At 35.8% G+C, this 22,392-nt stretch overlaps 1 long non-coding RNA gene across 1 annotated transcript in view; it reads right to left on the bottom strand.

Annotated features, from left to right (window-relative positions):
* Window positions 1–310: 310 nt before the first annotated feature.
* Window positions 311–22,392, bottom strand: part of LOC144308341 (uncharacterized) — a 151,078-nt gene continuing 128,996 nt past the window's right edge. The window contains exons 4-5 of the long non-coding RNA XR_013374824.1: window positions 19,039–19,133; window positions 311–1,320 (exon numbers count right to left, since the gene is read on the bottom strand). This is a non-coding gene — a long non-coding RNA (uncharacterized LOC144308341). The remainder of the gene's footprint in view (window positions 1,321–19,038; window positions 19,134–22,392) is intronic.

Below are 22,392 nucleotides of genomic sequence, written 5' to 3'. Positions count from 1 at the left end.
TGGAATGTCCCACAGATCAGGCTGGGGCTAGTAAGCAGCCTGCTCCCCAAGAGGGCCGGCATCAGCTCACGAGAGGGATTTCAACATTAGGCATGCATTTAGGATTCCAAATGGAAGAATCAAAAGGACTCTCGAGCACGAAAACCAAGTGCAGCATGGGAGCTTTCACCCAACTCTGGTTTCATGGGCTACAGCGAGCTGGGGGACGGAGGGAAATACACTGAAGGTAGGTACACTGGAATTGTCACATCATCCCTGGCGGGAAGGCTGGTGAGCAGGCCCCACTGGACTCCCCAGGAGGCACTGGAAATCCCACAAACCAGGCAGGGACAGCAATCAGCCTCCTTCTGAAAGAGGGCCAAGCAGCAGGCTCATGAGTGATACTTCAACAATATCAATGGAGTTAGGTTTCCTAATGCAGGATACCAAAGGACTCTGGAGTACCGAAGTCAAGGATAGCCCACGAACTTTCCCAATACCCTGGTTTTATCGGCTAAGCAAACCTGGGGACGGGGAGAAATGCCCTGAACTTGGTACTCTGGTATTCTCCCATCATCCTTGGTTGATGATGTTTAGCAGGACCCATGGGACTCCCCAGGAGACACTGGAATGGCCCTGCCGATCAGCTGGGCCCAAGTCAGCCTGCTTCTGAAAGAGGGCCAGGCAGCAACCCCCTCCCATAATTTTCAACTACAATAATGGAATTCGGATTCCAAGAACGTGCTGGAAGAAGAAAAAAACAGGAAAGAAAAAACAATGAAAAAGCAAAAGATCGTGAACCTCCAGAGCAAGGAGAGCAGGCCCTCACTGCGTACACAAGGCTTCAAGCGGCCACAGTGGAGCCTGGTAGGGGCCATGCCGCACACGTCGTCCACACATCCATCTCGGGAGAACAAGCTGCCGAGTCACTCCATGGGACTCCCCTGGAAGCACAGCCATGTCCACATGTCAGGCCAGGAGCAAGGAATCCACCTTCTGTGAGAAAGGAGAGCCACAGGTAGCAAGAACTTTCTTGCGCATTTGCACATACGTCACCAGTCCATATTGGTGTGGAGGAACTGACTCTGTGATTGGGCGAGAATGATCGGGACAGGCTGAGTCATTTGTGTTCCACCCTCCCCCGACCCGAGGCGTGCTGTACACGTGAGTGCCGCAAAACCGAGGCAGTGGTAACATATTCTTTACAAGTTCAATTTCAGCAACTTCTGGGTAGCTCATCAGTTTAGCTTGTGTCTTCATCCCAGGGTGTGATCCTGGATTCCCAGACTGTGTACCCCATCGGGCTCCAGTTATGGAGCCTGCTTCTCTCTCTTCCTCTGTCTTAGAAAGAAAAGAAATGGAATTTATTCCTTTAAATTGTTGGAATCAATATGCCAGATATCCCCTTTTTTTCTTTCTTTTTTAAACGATATTATTTATTTATTCATCAGAGCCACAGAGAGAGACAGAAGCAGAGCCATAGAGGCAGAGGGAGAAGCAACCTCATTGCAGGAAGCCGGTTGTAGGATTCAATCCCGGGACTCTGGGATAATGTCCTGAGCCAAAGGCAGATGCTGAAATACTGAGCCACCCAGGCATCCCATGTCCTCTATTTTCTGCATTCCATTCATTTTTTTTTTTTATTTTCTGCATTCCATTCAAAGTAGAGGAAAAGAATATGCTAGATATCTTCTATTTTCTGCATTACGCTAGGTATTGTCACATTGTATTCCTTTTATATGGCCAGTTTCCTTTTTTACCTAAACTGTTTTAATTCTTACATATTCTGTTCCATCAGTGGCACTAGATGTAAAGCAGTAGTGACTCAGTGGAGCAGAATCAAAGTCACCTAAGCACTTATTAAAAATGTAAATCCCTGACACCCTAATCCATATGAATTGTATTGTATCACAGCCTTGTGCACTGGGAATGGGCCCAACAATGTGAGTTTTCACAAGCTTTTTTGATGATTTTAGGGAATGCTGACATTTTAGATCCACTTAGTGGCACAGGAAGAAGCAGTTTCTGGATTCCTCTCAACACTGATGGGGATCCTCTGTTTTTTCAACCACTGAAGTTTCTGAGCCTCCAGAGTACCCAATAATATCACTTCACTCCATCCTACCCTCCTACAATGTACAGGAAAAAACCGCCACAGGTGTGAGTTCCTGCAGCTCTCAGAGTGTGAGCTCCTCACCATTCTCAGAGAATGTGTCAATAATGGATTATCCTCAGTGCTCCCTTGGACCAGTCATCTAAGCAGCCATTTGTGGACTATAGAAATGCTTGGAGAGATTCTTTTTTTCTCAGAGTTTTGATAATCATTCATTTTGTATGTGTATAATGAATTTACTGCTGGGCTGACCTTGATGCTGGCAAATGTTCTAAAGCCCTTTGCACTGGGCTTGAGAGAATAAGAAAATCATCTTTCCCTGTCTTGTGAGTTTGGAGAAAATCTTCCCATTACAACTCTTTTAAAAAATATTTTGTGAAGGAGTTCTGGTCTAGGATGACACCATAGGAAGAACTTGAATTCACCTGCCACCAGGAAACACCAAATCTACACCTATTTATAGAGCAATTCTTCTTCAAAAAAAATATAAGGGCTACATAATAAAGACCATATATAAAAGACTCAGAGCTAATATTCTCCTCAATGGGGAACAACTTAGAGCCTTTTCCCTATGGTCAGGAATGAGACAAGGATGTCCACTCTAACCATTACCATTTAACATAATACTGGAACTTTTAGCCTCAGCAATCACACAACAAAAAGAAATAAAAGGCATCTAAATCAGCAAGGAAGAAATCAAGCTTTCACTATTTGCAGATGACAGATAGTTTATGTAGAAAACCTGAAAGACTTCATCAAAAAATCGCTAGAACTAGTTAAGCAAAGTTGCAGGATATAAAATCAATGTGCAGATGTTTGTTGCATTTCTATATATCAATAACAAAGCAGCAGAAAAAGGAATAAAGTAATCAATCGCATTTGCAATTGCAGCAAAACCAGTAAGATATCTAGGAATAAACTTAACTAAAGAGGTAAAGATCTGTACTCTGAAAACTATAGAACATTTATGACCAAAATGGAGGAGGACACAAAGAAATGGAAAAGCATTCCAGGTCATGTTTGGAAGAACAAACATTGTTAAAATGTCTAGGCTATCCAAAGCAATCTATACACTTAATGCAATCCCTATAAAAAAACCACCAGCATTTTTCACAGAGCTGGAACAAACGATCCTAAAATTTATATGGAACTGCAAAAGATCCTGAATAGCAAAGCAGTTCTGAAAAAGCAAAACTAAATTGGAAGGCTCACCATTCCAGATTTTAAGCTATATTACAAAGCTCTAGTCATCAAGACAGTATGGTACTGGCACAAAAACAGACACATAGATCAATGGAATAGAACAGAGAACCCAGAAATGGACCCACAACTATACAGTCATCTAATATTCAAAAAAGTGGGAAAGAATATCCAATGGAAAAAAAGTGTCTCTTCAACAAATGGTGTTGGAAAAACTGGACAGCAACACACAGAAGAATGAAACTAGACCACTTCCTTATGCCATACACAAAAATAAATTCAAAATGCATGAAAGATCTAAATGTGAGATAGTAAGCCATCAAAATCCTAGATGGGAACACAGACAGCAACCTCTTTGATCTCAGCTATGGCAGCTTCTTACTAGACATAGCTTTGGAAGCAAGGGAAACAAAAGCAAGAATCAACTACTGGGACTTCATCAAGATGAAAAGCTTTAGCACAGCAAAGGAAATAATCAACAAAACTAAAAGGTAGCCTATGAAATGGGAGAAGATATCTGTAAATGACATATCTGATAAAGGATTAGTATCCAAAATCTATAAAGAACTTTTCCAATACAACCCCCCAAAACAATCCAGTTAAAAAATGGGCAGAAGACATGAATAAACACTTTTCCAAAGAAGACATCCAGATGGCTAACAGACACATGAAAAGATGCTCAACATCACTAATCATTAGGGAACTACAAATCTAAACAACAGTGATATATATATCTCACTTCAGAGACCTATCAGAATGGCTAGAATGAAAAAGACAAAATAACAAGTACTGGTGAGGATGTGGAGAATAAAGGAACCCTTGTGCATTGTTGATGGAAATGTAAATTGGTACAGCCACTGTGGAAATCAGTATGCAGGTTCCTCAAAAAATTAAAAATAGAAATATAAGATATAGTACTCCAAGAAAAACAAAAATACTAATTCAAAAAGATATATGAACCCTTATGTTTATTATAGCATTATTTACAATAGGCAAGATATGGAAGATATCCAAGTATACATTGATAGATGAATGGAGAAAGAAGATGTGGTACATATATACAATGAATTAGCCATAAAAAGAATGAATCTTGCCACTGGCAAGAATATGGATGGAACTAGAGGGTATTATGCTAAGTGAAATAAGTCAGAGAAAGACAAATACCATTTGATTTCACTTACATGTGGAATCTAAAACACAAAACAAATGAATAAACAAACCCAAAGCAGAAATAGACCCCAAAATACATAGAACTGCAACTACATAGAGTTGCACTACTTGCAACTGATGGTTGCAAGGGTGGGGATGGGTAAAATGGGTGAAGCAGAGTGGGAGATGTGGGCTTCTAGTTATGGACTGAATAAGTCACTGGAATAAAAGCATAGCATAGGGAATATAGAGTCAATGGTATTGTATTAGAGTTGTATGGTGACAGATAGTAGCTACACTTGTGGTGAGCATAACATAACATATAGACTTGGGGAATCACTGTGTTGTATACCTGAAACTAATGTAACATCACATGTGAACTACAATTTTTAAAATGTAGATAAGTAAACAGAAGAATGAAAGAAAATTTCTCTCTTCTATCTCAACTCTTTTGGACATCTTCATTGAATAGTGGCTGATGGTTGCAGAGCCAGTTCTGCTGAGGTGCTTTGAAAGATCATCACCTCATTTTAAAATAGGTTATTTGGCCTTTAACGTTTTGGTCTTTGAAGTCCTGGGCCACCCTCTCACTTAACAGGAGCTTTTGATATCCAAACAAATGCAGTTATTCAAGGATATGTCTGATCCACAGTACCTTCACTTTAGAACACTTTAATTATTGGCACACCTGATACATTTTAAATCCTCCTTCAAGAGGTGTGGAAACAGACTTGAAGCTACATTGTAGTAGTGGTTACATACTGCTGTGTCCTCAGATTTACCTTATACCAGAGATTTCCCCATTCAGAAGGATATGGGGCAGTCACCTCCATCTGCTATGAAACCTCCTCTTCCCCCTCATCCTGTTCAGTGGCACAGGTTTCAGAGTAGGTTTTTCTAGTTTCCAATCTCAGTTCTAGCCCTTTTTTTTTTTCTGTGGCCTCAGGCAAAATACTTAATTTTAATCTTTAGTTTCTTTACTGCTAGACTAGACATATTTGAATGCCTACCCTGGGTAGTGAAGGTGAAATGAGATGAAAACACTAAGATTTAGTGCAGCCTTAGTATAAGCATATCACATAGTAGATGTCACCACTAGTCATACTGACCAACTACTAGACCTCAAAATGTGATCACTCAACAGCATCAGTGGCATAAACTGCAATCTTTCAAATGCAAGCTCTCATAAGGCCAGCTACTAAGGTCTACCTATAACACCACAGTTACTTGAAATTTCTGTCTTTTTTTCCTAAAGATTTATTTATTTGAGAGAGAGAGAAAGAGAGAGAGAGAGACAGCAGGCTAGAGCAGGGATAGGGCAGAGGGAGAGGGAGAGGGAGAGAAAGACACACGTAGACTCCCTGCTGAGCACAGAGCCCGATGCTGGGCTCCCAAAGTGGGGCTGGATCCCAGGACCCTGAGATCATTACATAAGCTGAAATCAAGAGCTGAATGCTTAATTAACGATGCCTCCCAGGCGCCCCAGTCTTCTTTTTTTAAAATTTTTTTTATTTTTAATGTTTTCCTCTCTCTCTTCAAAAGCAAAGCACACACTTTTCACCGTCATATGCACACCTTCACAGATTAGCGCTGTGATTTTTCAAAGTCTGGTCCAGAATCAGCATAACCTGGGCAATTAATAGAGATACAAATTCCTCATCCCACTTACCCATACCTCACAAAAAAGAAATGGTGTGGTTGGGCTAAACAATCTAGATTTTTATCAAGCCCACCCTTGATTCAGATGCATCCCAAAGTTTGAGAATCACTATTCTCTGGATCATAGGTTTTCAACACTGAATGCCAATCAGAATTCCCTGAGGAGTCTGTAAACTCAAGTGAAGCACAGATTTCATAAACCAGAAATTTTGATTTAGTTGATGTAGGTGGTGACCTGGGTAATAGGTTTTAACAAATCCCCTCAGGATTTAGGGTGCAGTTAGTTTGATAGCCACTGCTCTCCCGTCCAAATTTACCAAACACAGCCGGAAAAAAAAACTTGTGTTTCCACCAATGTCAGGAAAAGACCTCACACTAACCTAACAAGGATTATGGACTGACCCCTAGACTAAGCGCTTTGGCCAAGGTGATGGGATGATTGATTAATGGAGTCATATCTTCTCCCTGGAGGTGTAAGGAAGCGTCAGCTCTACTTGAACTTGGACTGAAATTTGGGGTTGATTCCTAAAGATGCACCAGAAAAATGGGAACTGGACAGTGAAAAGAACAAAACACAGATGTTTGATTAACCAATTATTTGTCCTTCGTTTCTTTGCCATGTCTGTTAATATTTCCTAGTGGGTCTACTGTTTTTGTTTCTTGTTTATTATTTCAGTGCCTATCATGGTCACACTCATGTTTCTTCTCAATTTTAAAAGTTTATCATTTTTTTTCCTAGAAAAATATTACTGTTTCATGTTTTCTGCATTTTTGAAATATAATTGCATAAGGACCTGTCACATTTTTCAATCTTTTATATATACATAAGAGTCACAATAAACTCTGGTCACAATAACTCTTTAATTCATAAAAAAATGCCTATTTTCTCTCATGTCAAACTTATTGCACATGCTGAAGGCTTATCTATTTTCTCATTTAATTTAGCAATGAAAAAATTATCACGTCAGTCATTTCCCCAGAAGTTCAAATTCATTTAATTAGACAAAAACAAGAGGTAAGGCCTAGCAATATCAGAAAGCACTCAAAGAGAACTATTTTGTAAATGTGTAAGTAGTTATGATTGCATGTATTTGTAGGTAATGCTGGACAACTCAAAGTCATGAGAATTAGAAGTAAAAGAATTGGAATTAAAAGTATTTCATAAAATGAAAATGAAAACAAGGTTTTAGGGATCCCTGGGTGGCGCAGCAGTTTGGCGCCTGCCTTTGGCCCAGGGCGCGATCTGGAGACCCGGGATCGAATCCCAAATCGGGCTCCCGGTGTATGGAGCCTGCTTCTCCCTCTGCCTGTGTCTCTGCCTCTCTCTCTCTCTCTCTCTCTGTGTGTGTGTGACTGTCATAAATTTAAAAAAAAAAAGAAAACAAGGTTTTAAATCATTTTCATATATAATAAAACAATCACTAAGACATTATATAGGACAGAATTCTATATATAAAAATAACAAAAATGTATATACTGTGCACTCAGAGGTTAACTTTGAGGCCTGGATTTCCTAAAGCCTCTACTTGCCTAAATTCTTCAGGGCTGGTCCTTGTCCACCTCCTGATCTGTATCCTCTAAGCTCTTAGAATATCCTGCCTGATAAGCATGTGTTTGTTTGTATGTCTGATGCTTTGGGCCATACTGGATAGTTGATGCTAGCAATGTGATTTACGGTAAATAGCTGTTTTTATATGTCTGTGCTTTGAGGCATTGAGGCATCCTGTCTCAGTTAGTCCTCTGTGAGGGCTGGAGACTGAGGAACTAAGGTCAGCAATGGAGACACTCCATGCTTACATGATCAAGGCTGTCAACATTTTTCATGTGCTACAGCACATTACTGTTGGAAAAATTAAGCACTGTGTAACTCCACAGGAAGAGAATAACTAGAAGCTGTGCCCGGTGTCTCCTGGCCCTATGTGCTTTTTCCCTTTCCTGATTTTATTATGCATCTTTTTGCTGTAATAGGCAATAACTGTAAGTTTAATAGCTTTCCTGTTTTTTTGTGAATTCTTTTAAGAAATTCTCTATCTTGAGGGTGATGTTAGAGACCTCCAGTACATGAAGGAATAGATGATGCTAAAATGTGAACACACTTCATGTAATTCAAATAACATGGGAATTACTAATTGTGTGTGGAGTGGTCCTCACATGAACTCTCTGGACAGTTGCCTTAAATCCACAGCTAAATCTGCTGTGGTATTCTTAAGGCCATGCGCCTGACTCAACATCCCATAGCATTCTAGAAGAAAAACATTGTAATCTCCACAGATTAGGGAAATAGGAAGGAATTAATCTTCTAGAAGAAGAAATCAAGGCAGCAAATTTAGAAGAGATTTTTATATTATCTTAATAGAGTTAGAATCCTAAATTTTTTAAAACAGAATTGTTTTGTTTTTGTTTTTAGTAGGCTCTATACCCAATGTGGGGCTTGGACTCATGACCCTGAAATTAAGAGTCGTATGCTTTACCAATTGAGCTAGACAGGCACTCCCAGAGTTTTATATATTAAGGAAACTAATATCAATCAATCCTTTGGGCAATTGAACATGACATTCTTTTTGATACACTTGGGTTTATGCAACCCTAGTGGAACTAGGGATGGGGTTATCTTTACTTAAACCCCCTAAATTGAGATCTCAGGATGCATAATTCTCTATAGGAAAGCTGGAATGTAATTCTTCAAGACAATCTCAGAACTAACCACAATTATCACGTGTGATATCATTCTCTTGTCACTCAAGGATCCTTAAATGACTCCTTAAGTTGAGAGGCTCAAGAGAACAATATCACTTCATTCTATCATTCAACAGAACATCACATGTATGCAGAATAAACCATACCCCTAACAGCCTTTAATCCTTTCTCCATTGACAAATTCCTGTTTATCTTTCACATATAGGGAAAAATTCAAAGGGTATTTTTTCAGACCATTTGGATGGAACAGATTATACAGGCTAAGTGTACAATCCCTGGACTCACTCGTATTGCCTGGGTTCTAATCACACACACACATTACTATCTGTGTTAATTTATTTGTTTCTTACTTTCTCTAAAACTGTTTTTCTCATTTGTGAATAAATAATAGTGCTCACCTTATGATGTTACTGAAGACTAATGAATCAATCCAGATAAAGTACTTAGTACTAAGTGAACAATAATTATTCAAGAACTGTTAAAGATTATTATCATTAATTATTCATAATCCTAATCTCAGTAGCACTTTTTTTAAAAGATTTTATTTATTTGAGAGAGAGAGGGAGAGTATGCACACACACCTACGTGCAAGCAGGGGCAGGAGGGGGCAGAGGGAAAGAGGGAATCTCAAGAAGATTTCCCACTGAGTCCTGAGCCTGATGCTGGGCTCAATCTCATGGCCCTGAGATCATGACTTTAGCCAAAACTGAGTCCAATGCTTAACTGACTGACCCACCCCAGCACCCCTCAGTAGCACTCTTCATTATTTTACTCCCTGAGTTGCTATGGCAGTCCATCTTCTGAATGGCTCTATACTTTTTGGCTGCCTTTCCTTAGACTCGTTTCCAAGATCAATCTCCTTTACTAAGACAGTCAATGATTAAATACCCATGCCTTAATCCCAGGACACCAATTTCTCCTCTTTTCAGTATTGTTGAGCAGTCCCGTTTACTTTTATGCTTTCAACTGGAAATTGAAAAGACAGCAGTGATCAAGTATATGACAGCAACCGAAACTTCACACATGCAAAAATAATAAACATTAAATTTGAAAATCTCCTCACTTCCTAAGAATTACAAAGCCTGATCACTGTCAGTGTTCTAAATTCCTATGCTAGTTTTTTATACAGCATCAGTGTTAGTTCCTAAACCAAATACATAGCAACAGTGTTATAGACATTTGACTTTTAATAAAAGTTACCCATTAGCTACTGCAATATAATGAGATTATGTGTCACTAAGAATTGATTTGGTTTTCACTAACGGACTACTAGCAGTTACGACTAGATTTTGCTACTTCCTTAGTCATTTCTTTTAATGCATGAGCACTCAAGTTAATTGAGTTGACTTCATTTACATTTTTAGTGTTTATCAAAATGAATACCAATTGCATATATTCATAATTCAATAAATAATCCACATGATAAATAAAATGAAGGTTTTTTGGTGAGCATGGGTTTTATTTAAAAATTAAATAACACTAATAATCTCACATGAAACATTCAATTAACCTGTAGTGATATTCCAATTTCTTGATCTGAGTATAGCAGAGATACCTTGAGGTGCCCTGATTTATAACTATATTGAGTCAAAATGTAATATATGAAACAAATACAATGCAAATTTATGTTCAAATGACATAATTTTTTATAATTATTGTAATGCACTAGAAATCTTTAATATTTCATATCACATTTGTTATTCTAATAATTTCAAAGGCAATGATTTTATACTTCAGTTAACTTCTTTCAAAAGATATTAACATCTTTCTTTAATTAAAGGGAAAGAGAAGAAAAAATATTAATTTGACATCAAACATGACAGTGCAAAAGTAGAAATGGCTTAGTAGATGAACTTTTGTGACCACTGATAAGATAACATCTACAAAAAAGATAACATTATCTAAACCTTTCTGAACCTAGTGATTTAAGATTTTAGAATCTTAGAATCTCACTAGTACTGTATGAATGCCTGTCTACTGCTTATCTAGGAAGATAATCATTTTTGTAACCCTTCTAAAGCATTGCACCATTTACACCAACACCTTTAAAAAAAAATACTTCACAGGCCCCAAATTATCAACAAAATAAAATCCAAAATCTAATAGCTACTATTAAAGATATTTTGCCATCTGGCCTATAATTGTCTTTCCAAAATTATGTCCCACTATTTTTTCTCACACACCCTTATATTCTAGCCAAAATAAATTACCTAATTTCTCATGGATATATACTAAGTCTTTGCACCTCAGTAGCTTTGTCTCAGCTCTTCCAGTGATGCCATATCATCAACCCCAAATCTAAACCATCTGACAAGGTGGAGCTCACATGCCAAATCAACCACGAAGTCATACCAGATTGCTATATATGACAGTAATTTCTCCCTCCTCTAAAGTTCCATCATCCCCAATGACTTTCATTTTGGCATTCACCACATTCTAATATGCATTAACAGTAGTATGTGGATATCTTACAATTTAAAATAAAATGTTCTATAAGCAGAACCTTCTCTTTGATTTATCATTTTTCTTTTTTTCCTTTTAATAGTGCCTTACTCTCTGAGTCTTGACTGAATAATTGTCTTGCTAACAAGGAAAATATAACACTTATGTGAAACTCAAAGGGAAACATCACTTGCTGATTTCTCTTCATTTTAACAAGTGTCTGTGTTTCTTTGCTGAATGTAACAACGTAGCTCTGACATATTCAGAAATCTTTATGCATCAGTGTCAGAATGGTTACATTATGAGCTATAATTTATTTTTAAAAAAAATTTTAAAGATTTTATTTATTTATTCATGAGAGAGAGAAAGAGAGAGGCACAGGGAGAAGCAGGCTCCATGCAGGGAGCCTGATGTGGGACTCGATCCCAGGTCCCCAGGATCAGGCCCTGGGCTGAAGGCGGCACTAAACTGCTGAGCCACCAGGGCTGCCCCATGAATTTAATCACCAAAACAATACCATAGTTTAATTCTTTGTCCTTACTCCTAAACAAACATGTAAAGGAATACAATAATAACAATCTAAGTAATAGTAGTATTATACTTTGATTATTATATGACCTGGCAAGTACAATAATTCAGTTATGAAAAAAACTCTATTGTTTAAGTTGTACCTTTTTTTTTCTCCCAACGGAAGAAGGCCCAGTACATAAATAAGGAAGAAAATATTTTTCCAAAAAGTGGTAATTCAGTCTCCTTTTCTACCTCTACTGGCTCAATTTGTTCTACAAATATCTCTTTTGAAAAGTGTGCAATTTGGTCCCAATAAGATTACCTTCTCACATTAACCAAGATGAACTTAAATCAATGGGGAGGAAGAAAGAACAAAGCAACTATAATAGAAGTTTGGAAATTGGGACTAAGAAACCTTGGCTAAGTGACACCTGGGTGACTCAGTGGTTGAGCATTTGCCTTTGGTTCAGGGCGTGATCCCGGGGTCCTGGGATCTGGGATCAAGTTCGGCATTGAGATCCCTGCAGGGAGCCTACTTCTCCCTCTGCCTATGTCTCTGCCTCTCTATGTGTGTCTCTCATGAATAAATAAATAAAATCTTTACCAAAAAAAAAAAAAGAAAAAAAAAGAAAAAAAAAAAGAAAAGAAACCTTGGTTAAGAAATACTAAAATTGTTATCTAATACAAATAAAAGTATGGTAATGGTACATAAATCGATTAAATGAACTAGCCTAGAAAGAAATTCTCATATATATAAAATTTTAAGATATAGAAGTAAAACCCCAGTTTAGTGGTTTAAAAAATATTATTTACTAAACAGTGTTAGGACAAAGAGTTGACTATTGCACAAAAAATTCTATCTACTATTAACACAAGACACCAAAATATATATTGTGAGTGATTTAAAGAGGTATTAAATACAATAAAAACATAAATATGTCTGACTGTTTATCAAATTTTAGGTATTGAGCAATGGATCAAAAGAAAAACAATGAAAATCTGAATATGCCAAAATAAATCTTGTACCTCTATAATTCTAAATTCACTTTGGATCTCAGAGAATTTTACTGTGCAAATTACAAAGAGAAAGACAAATAGAGTAACTTCATCTGTAATGCAAAGAAAACAGGATAACATCTACAGAAGGACAAACTTTTAAGTCCTACTTAGTAAAGAAACCTAAATAAATAGAGAGACGTGAAATATTTTCCTGTCATTGAAATAGAACTACATAAAACTTGGTATCAGCATAGAAAAAATATTATTAGAAACATTAAAAGAGGGGAGAAAAGTGAAAAGATGTTTCCCTGTTCTAAGAAAGAGACCTTGAGAGATGCCTGGGTGGCTCAGTTGGTTAAGCATCCAACTTGATTTCAGCTCAGGTCATGATATCAAGGTCATGAGATCAAGCCCCACACTGGGCTTCCTGCTCAGGGAGGAATCTGCTAGAGATTCTTTCCCTCTCCCTCTGCCCCTCCTCCCACTCATGTGTGTGTTTACGTGTGTGCATGCATGTGTGCATGCATGCACGTGCTCTCTTTCTCTCTAAAGTAAACCTTTCTTTTTAAAAAAAGAGAGAGACCTTGATCCTAATATGTTGACTGAAATATAACAACACACTTTGTTTTGGAGGATTGCATATATTTGTACAGTTTCCCAAGTTTAGGGGGAAATAATTATTATCTTCATTTTGCCAATAAAGTTAGTTGAGGTTTGTAGAAATGTAATTATTTGCTTAAGAACTCATTAAGCCTCATTCCAAGGTTTGGACTCTTGTACTGTGACTGCAGCTAAGTATTATTACCACTATCCCAACAAGTCTGGTTGGTTTACTTGATTCATAGAAAAATAAACTAAAACAAGTTTGTAAAATAGAATATAAGAGTACAAATAAGATTATAAAATGTTGTGCCAGGGTTTATAATTGGTCTTTTAGTGCATTCAAAACAAGTAGAAAAGATACAGCTCCCAGCAGGCATCTCTTCCAGGGAAATGAGCTGAATCAAATCAGATGAACCATATGTCATAGTGATGATATGGTCTGCTTTTCTTTTATGTAGATCCTGTTCAGTTGCCTCTGTGTGTGTGTGTGTGTGTGCATGTGTACTAAAAAAAGTAATTACAAATTAACAAAATTCTGTAAGAGTCAATGACCCAACAAATTTAATTTTGCCTCCCTAAAGACTGTGTTAAAGAGAAAAAAAATTAAATTCTACGTAAGATAGGTACACTTTATTAATTTTTAGAACAAAAAGGCAGTATTTTGGCAAAGACTTATGCAAGAAATTCTGTGTAGCAAATGGTAAACTGACAAGGTACAAGCTTATAGTCATTGCTTAGCAACAATCTAGGATGAATGCCCAGGAAATAATTGCTAACTATGAGAGACAGGTAAAATTCAGAGAGGATAAATCATTGTTGAAGCTTCTGAAAGAAATAATGCTTTTTTTCATAGCTTAGATATCACTGTTGGATACTATATAGAGGCATTCTTTTTTTCTCAATATGTTCCTTTTCCAAGCCCTGTTTATTTCTACTGATAATGTTTCAGTAACAATATGTAACTCACTTTTTTGACAACTAAAGGAAGTTTTGCTTATTTCCAAATTGCTAACATTTCACATAAATATGGAGAATAACAATGAAATCAAAACCTTAAATACACTCAGAAATATCATATATATACACATATATATATTTCCTGAATAGAAAGAATTTGATGATTCTATAATTCCTCATAGTTCATAAAATACCACCCTAAACAAATCACTTAATTGTAATGATAACCTAGAATTGAGACTTGTGTTTTCCTATTTTACATATATGCACATATAATAGTAGGCATAGATGAAAAACACATTAAATAAATATGAGAAAATGATCAATATTCTATAGTATTTAACTACCTGAGTAACAGTTTCAGCAAATACTTAAGGTGATCCCCTCATTTTAAAAGGTGAAAGATTTATACAATCTGAAGAGAAACCAGAGTATTGATATCATTTTAAATCTGTTGTTGAAGGATAACTTACATACACCTAAACTCATCAATTTTAAGTGTGCAATTTGATGAAATTTGACAAACCAGCAATAAAAAGGAATTTCCTCATCTTAAGTGAATAAATAAAAAAATCTACAGTTGGCATACTATTTTGAAGAAAATCCCTAAAGGACTTCCCACAGGTTTGGGAACAAGACAAGGGTATAGGTTCTTATCATTTCCAGTCAAAATTAAAATGGTAGTGCTAGTGAATTGAATAATACAAGAAAAGAAAATATATACAGATTGGAAAAGATGACATAATTGTCTCTTTTTTCAGAGATAGCATTATCATATATGTAGAAAATCTGAAGGAATATACATAGAAGCAAGTAGAATAAGTGGATTTATGTTTGTAGAATACAAGATCAATAAACAAAGTATCAATTACACATCTATATGCCAGCAAATAATCATTAAAAGTGAAATTGAAACTTTATCATATACAATAGTACCAAGAAACATGATATACCCAGGGAAACATTAGCAAAATATATGCAAAATTTGCAAATGAAAACCTCAAATATTGCTGAGAAGAACAGGAGAAACTTAAGGAAATGTGATACACCATCTTCTTGGATTGGAAAACTCTATAGTGTTAAGATATCTGTCCTTTCCAAATTCATCCAAAGATTCACCCTCAATAAAAATGTCAGCAAGCTTTTCATGCAAAAGTTTACAAAACTATTCTAATATTAATCTGTAAGTATAACAGATCTTTAATAGTCCAAAATTTTAAAACAAGTTGAAGGATTTTTACTATTCAGAACTTCTTATGAAGCTCCAATATTCAAGAGGGTATAGCTTTGGCATAAGGAGACAATAGGACAGAATAGAAAGTCTAGAAATATGGCCAAATAATTTTTGACAAGGTGCCAAACTAAGCTAATGAAAGAAAGAAGAGTTATTTCAATAAATAGTTTAACTGAATAACCATATGGAAAAATGCATTTGGACATGAAATTTATACTGCACAAATGAACTTTTTTTTAAAGATTTTATTTATTCATTCATGAGACACACACACACACACACACACACACACACACACACACACACACAGAGGTAGAGACATAGGTAGAGGGAGAAGCAGGCTCCATGCAGGGAGCCCGATGTGGGACTCGATCCCAGGACTCCAGGATCACGCCCTGGGCTGCAGGCAGGCGCTAAACTGTTGAGCCACTGAAGTGTCCCCACAAATGAACTTGAATTAGAACTCAGACTTCAATATAAAAGTACAAACTATAAAGCATATAGGAAAAAATCTTTCAACTTGCTATAGGAAAATATTTGTTAGACACGATTTAAAAAAAAGAAAAATGTGGGGTGCCCACGTGGCTCAGCTGGTTAAGTGTCTGATTCTTGGTTTCGGCTCAGGTCATGATCTCATGGCTTGTGAGATGGAGCCCCATGTCAGGCTCTGCACTCAGCAGGGAGTCTTAAGATTCTCTCTCCCTCTGTCCCCCCTATTCATGTGCACATGCACTTGCTCTCTCTAATAAATAATTATTTTAAAAAAATAAACAATCTTTTTATATTTCATCAAATATATAAACTTCTCTTTCTAAAAGCTAGAAAATGAAGACAAGGCACAGATCTGCAGAAAATATTTACAACAGATATATCTGAAAAAGGAACTTGTATCTAGAATACATAAGGAATTACTTCAATAATTAGAAAACAACTTTTAACTATACACACAATTTATCTTTAGTAAATAGTCACTAGAGAATATTCAATAAGCACATGAACAAATTCCTACCACCTTCAATCTTCCTAGGAAATAAAAATAAAATCCATACTCAGATCCCAAATTCCACCTTCTCAAAGGGGTGATTCTTAAAAGTGTCACAAAACCAAAAGTTGATATGGATGTGGAACAACTGGAACGTCATAGAATGATGTTGGGATTGCAAAATGGTACAATAGTTTGGAAAGCATTTAGGCGATTTCTTAAAAAGTTCAATATACTTCACCAAATGATCACATCCTTCTGGGTATTTACCCAAGAGAAAAGAAAGCTTATGTCTACACAAAGACCTCTACAAAAATGTTCACAGCCATTATATTTATAATACCCAAAATCTGAGAAGAACTGTATTCTCCATCAACTCATAAACAGGTAAACAGTAAGTGGTTAGTAACCACAGAATGGAATTATAAATCAGCAGTGAGAAGGAACCGATTTCTGATACATGCTAGAACATGGATGAACCTCGAAAACCCCATGCCAAATGAAGGAAGCAAGACAAATTACACCACATACTGTATGAATCTATTAACACAAAATTACCCAAAAGTCAATTCTGTAGAAACAAAAAGCAGGATTGTAGATATTTCAAAATAACCTTTAGTATTATGCCTTCATGTGACTATTTCTTTGACTTTTACATTAGTTACAAATACCACATGTACTTAATGTAAAACTTGCAAAAAAATGCAAATGTATTTCCCTTTGTGGAAAGAAACCATGATTAGCAATCAAACGTGTGTATTAGCATATGCAAACACACATATACAGTTACATAAATAATATATTTATACATATGTATGCTTATTTGAAAGTCTTTGATTTATCTTTTTTATTGACATTGTGTCTTGAAGATGTTTTCTGTAAGTACATATAGATTTAACAGTGATTGTAAAAGTTGTGTAATATTCACAGTATGGACACACTTTAATTCATTTTGCAACTATTTTACCTTTCAAGCACTTAAAAAAAAGTGGTTCCAGGTTTTAATAGAAGATGGGGAGAGTGTTGTACTGCTGCTAAGAGCCTGGGCCCTACAGGGAGCAATTATTTTTTTTTCTTTTGCAATTGAATAAAGGAACACAGTATAACCAGAAACAACTTAAAACCCTCCTGGTCCAGTCTGGACCTGAGGGGGAACTCAGCTGGTGGCTCAGCTTACTAGGCCTTCTCTTTGAGACAGGTCGCCCCCATCCCCTGGGTCTGGGAGTCTTCCCACTCCTACTGCCTTTCTGAAGTTAATTCTTAAAGAGAGAGGGTAGCCTGGAAGGGAGAGCCACAGCTGGGGCAAACAGGGAGCTGGGGCACAAGAGCTCCTATCTTAAGGAGCCCCCCTCCCAGTACATGTTTAAGCAGCTATGTCTCAGATACAGTCCTAGAAGCAGAATTACTATGAAAAGGACATGTAAATCTAAAATTTGTGGTGTCAAACTTCATTCTAAAACACAGTAACATTTTAAATTCCTTCATAATCTGATACTAGGGTAAAATATAAAAATTGATCTTATTATTTAATTTCCATTAAATGTTAAGCATATTTAATATACTTCCTGAAAAAAAATAATATACTTCCTGGTATTTTATACTTTTTAAATTTATTCTTTGATGTTTTCTACAAGTACTATTTGTTAAATAGGCTATCAATTATTACTTGAAATACCAAAATTATTACATATTAAGCACATATAAATAGGAATATTTTCATTTTACTTTCACTTACGTTTTATAAATTGTTACTGCATTGGTTCTTATTTGAATTATTTTATGTAAATCACTGTATATAAAATGTTTGTGCAAGCTTAATATTATATAATTATTGTAGTTATAAAAATTTTGCTCTAGGTAACAAAAGTGTCGCTTCATTTTCTTTAGTAAAAATCTGCCTATTCATAAAATTTCTCATCCACGTCAATGTTAGAAGCAGATCAACAATTATAAGGAAAAAAGTTTTAATATTTTGAGATTTTGCTCAGAAATATGCTTAAATTATTTTAATTAGTATATAATTTACTCAAACATATATTTTAATAAGAAATGAAAAGAAAATTTCATTTTTTTTGCTTTTGTTACTTTATGCTAGCTTCCCACCTTTTTGCTTTATGTGTTATTATCAAATAACTGCATTTATAGAAATTAATCACTATATAAATTAAATACTTTTGATTGAAAAACAGCTATAAATTTTTGAAAAGTTTTAGCATATATTTGACATACACATGAAATAAAGAATATTGATGAAATTAACAAATGCATTTCCATCAACCTTGCTTGAGAAGTAAGAACATATCACCAATATGTAAACAATGATTTAAAAGTCAACTAACCTAGGCAGCCCGGGTGGCTCAGCGGCTTAGCGCCGCCTTCAGTCCAGGGCCTGATCCTGGTCAGGCTCCCTGCATGGAGCCTGCTTCTCCCTTTGCCTGTGTCTCTGCCTCTTTCTCTCTGTCTCTCATGAATAAATAAATAAAAATCTTTAAAATAAAATAAAAGTCAACTAACCTCTTGTTAGAAGCTAAGCCAAGCCGCTTTCTGTGAAGCGATGTCATTGTGGGCTTTGAGAGGACGGCTGCCTTCTCAAAAGCAACAGTGGAGAACTACAACCAGAGTGAAAGAAAAAATAAAACCATCAACGTTGAATTCTGTATTTAGCAAGATTATCCTTCCAAACTGAGAACGAAATAAGATACATTCATATAAACAAACTTGAGACAATTTGTCTCTTGATAATCTAATTCACCTTGCTACCGGAAGTTTTTCTGGTTGAAGGTAAGTAACACGTGATAGAAACTGAGAACCAATGAAATAGATGGAAAGAACGCTAAGAGGAGGGCCAAGATGGCGTCCTCCATTGGCAGCAGTTGATAACGGCAGTTGATTGGAATTTCAGCCTAGAAATTTATATAGCCTCACAACCACTGCATTCTGTTAATTAACGAGTCATGAAGTTGGCCCAGAATCCTGGGAAGAGCCATAAACTTCACTTACTGAAAGAAAAAAAGCATTAAAGAATATGTGGACATGTTTTAAACTGCCTGAGATAAAAATCCAATAGAGGAACTTAATATGAAAAATAAAAAATGTTCAATAAACACAAAAGTATGCACAAAAATAAGACCAGAGAAACAAAAAGAGACAGGAAATAGAAAATGAAGGGCATTTAAAGTTGACACTTTAAGGCAAACTATATTAATAGTAATTAAACATAAAAAGACCTAAACATTCCAATTAAAAGTGGAGATTGTCAGTCTAGATTAGAAAAAACAAAAATGAAATCCCAATTAAATGCTATTTACATGACACACAACTTATATATAACAATAGGGTCAGGTATAAAATAATAGTATGAAAAAAGATATAACAAGCAAAAGGAAACATAAGAAACCTGGAATAGCTACTCTGATGCTAGACAAAATAAACTTTAAGAAGGGATGTTTTATTATAATTAAGAGATCCATTTAACAGGCATACTACAAACCTAAATATTTGGGTACCATATAAAAGAACTTCAAATACATAAAACAAAACCTGATGTTTTCATTTCTAGTTCTCTGCTACATTCTTAATTTTTTTTGATATATGAGACATTTTTAATTGCACAGATGATAACTATTATACAGTTATTTGGTATACCTATTTTTATCCGTTGTATCAGTTGGTTTTTAAAATTTTCTTAACTTTTTAAAAAGATTTTACTTTTGAGTAATCTCTATACCCAATGTGGGGCTCAAACTCAGAACCCTGAGATCAAGAGTCATACACTCTACCAACTCAGGCAGTCAAGCACCCTTCAGTTGGGTTTTGGTCACATATTTTTTTCTCATAATTTTCCTACTCATTTTTACTTGTGTGTTAGAAATAATATACGAAAATTACAGAGATAATTCAAATTTAATTTTACTCCGCCTTTGCAACTAACAGCACAGCACAATCATTTCCAGAATATTTAATCAGAGACTCCAATAATTCAAAGTCAGGCTTTAGGACCTGGTTAGAATTGGTTGATTTCAGGTTCACTATAGCTTCCAAACCATAACCTTCAGGGTCCCACCCAAACCCTACAGAATTTATATCCATTCCATCTCCCACCACACAAGAAGACAATGATCAATGGCTCTTAAACTTTGTTCTCCCTACATCCTGGTGCACTTATTGGAAGTTAGTTTTGCTTAATGTCCAGTTTCTAAGTAAGTTCCCTGAACCTGCAGATCTCTCTCAATGAAAACTACTTAAAATGCTGAGTTCACTTCTGTGGATTTTTACTCTTCAATATTTATTTGCCTTGTTAGTTTTCCAATCTCTCTCTCTTTCTCTCTCTGTTCTAATTTTTCAGGTTGTACTCAGGAGAGAGATGGTCTGACTTATCCAGTTTACCTTGATCAGAAGAGCTCCATAATACAAATGAGCACAATATTCAAACTGTGGTTCTTCATATGCTGCTGACAGCTTGATCAGAAATGGTGATTTCTTTTATACAATTTCCTTGAATTCCTTCAGATTTTTGTTAAGCCCTAGCATATGATTTAGTTTCATTAATATGTGCTAAAATAGGAACCTATAACATACATGAATCTGTAAATATACCTTATTTACTTGATGCTTTTTCTACTAGGTAGTAGATCTATAATAGTAGTAGATTCATTGCTGGTGAAAATCACATACTCTACAATAAATGGCTTATTTTTCTTAATTTTATATTAATGACTTTATGGATAAAAACTGTAGCATACCACAAAAAAATACTGTGTTTATAAAGACGTCTGTTTCCAACAATGGCAGAATAGTCTTTTTCAGCATAACCATTCTGCTGAGGAAAGCTGGAAAAATTATCAAAGACGTTTGTTTGAAGGCAGAATCCAAAGGGACAAGATCTGAAGAAGAGTTACCCAGATAGTAAGAATTGCTGTTTTTTGTTTTTCCCCATACTTCTATTAGTTTCAGAGATAAGTGAGTTAAATTCTCATACTGTGATTATTTGTCTGCGTCTCCTAGTTCTGTCACTTCCTGCTTTGTCAAGTGAAGCTATATTATTATCTCAATATAAGGTTTGGATGTTAGATCTTTCTCTTGGATTTAGGCTCTTATTATATTGAAATAAGCCTATTTTTTTTCCCTAGTATTACTTTCTTCTCTTAAATCTACCTTGTTCAATTTAAGAATTAAAGACCAACTTTTCAGGCAGCCCAGGTGGCTCAGTGGTTTAGTGCCGCCTTCAGCCCAGGGCCTGATCCTGGAGACCCGGGATCAAGTCCCACGTCGGGCTCCCTGTATGGAGCCTGTGTCTCTGCCTCTCTCTCTCTCTGTCTCTCATGAATAAAATCTTAAAAAAAAAAAAACTTTTCTCTGCTTAACTGTCACATTGTACATTTTCCCCCATTCTTTTGCATAGCCATGCAGTTCACTTTTAAGATTATATGTATGTTTTTCTGACGATCTGTAACTTTTGAAATGGAGTATTTAGTCTGTTTATATTTATTTTAATACCTGTTGTTTTGGATTTGAATCTTCCATATTATCATTTCTTCTGTTTATTCTTTAAGATATGCTGAGTACAAAACAACCACAAAGAAAACCAAAACCAAAAGAAGAACAAGAACAAAAAAAACCTGTACAGTGTAAAATCTGATGGAGAAAAAAATTTACAGAACTAAAACCTTAAACTTGAAAAATTTGGTATGCCATCATAGAAAGTCAGTAAAGGTCCTCAATTCAGGAAATCATTTGAAGGACCATTAAACACACATCTTAGTAAAAAATTGTGTCACATTTTAATAGCAATGGGGATTTATATACATCCCTGTAATTATTTACAAGCTTGCTTGATTTAAAATAGATTTCTTTTCAATTTTCTGTCAG

This window comes from Canis aureus, chromosome X (genome assembly GCF_053574225.1).
Source record: "Canis aureus isolate CA01 chromosome X, VMU_Caureus_v.1.0, whole genome shotgun sequence".
NCBI lineage: Eukaryota > Metazoa > Chordata > Mammalia > Carnivora > Canidae > Canis > Canis aureus.
This window is presented reverse-complemented; position numbering and strand designations above follow the sequence as displayed.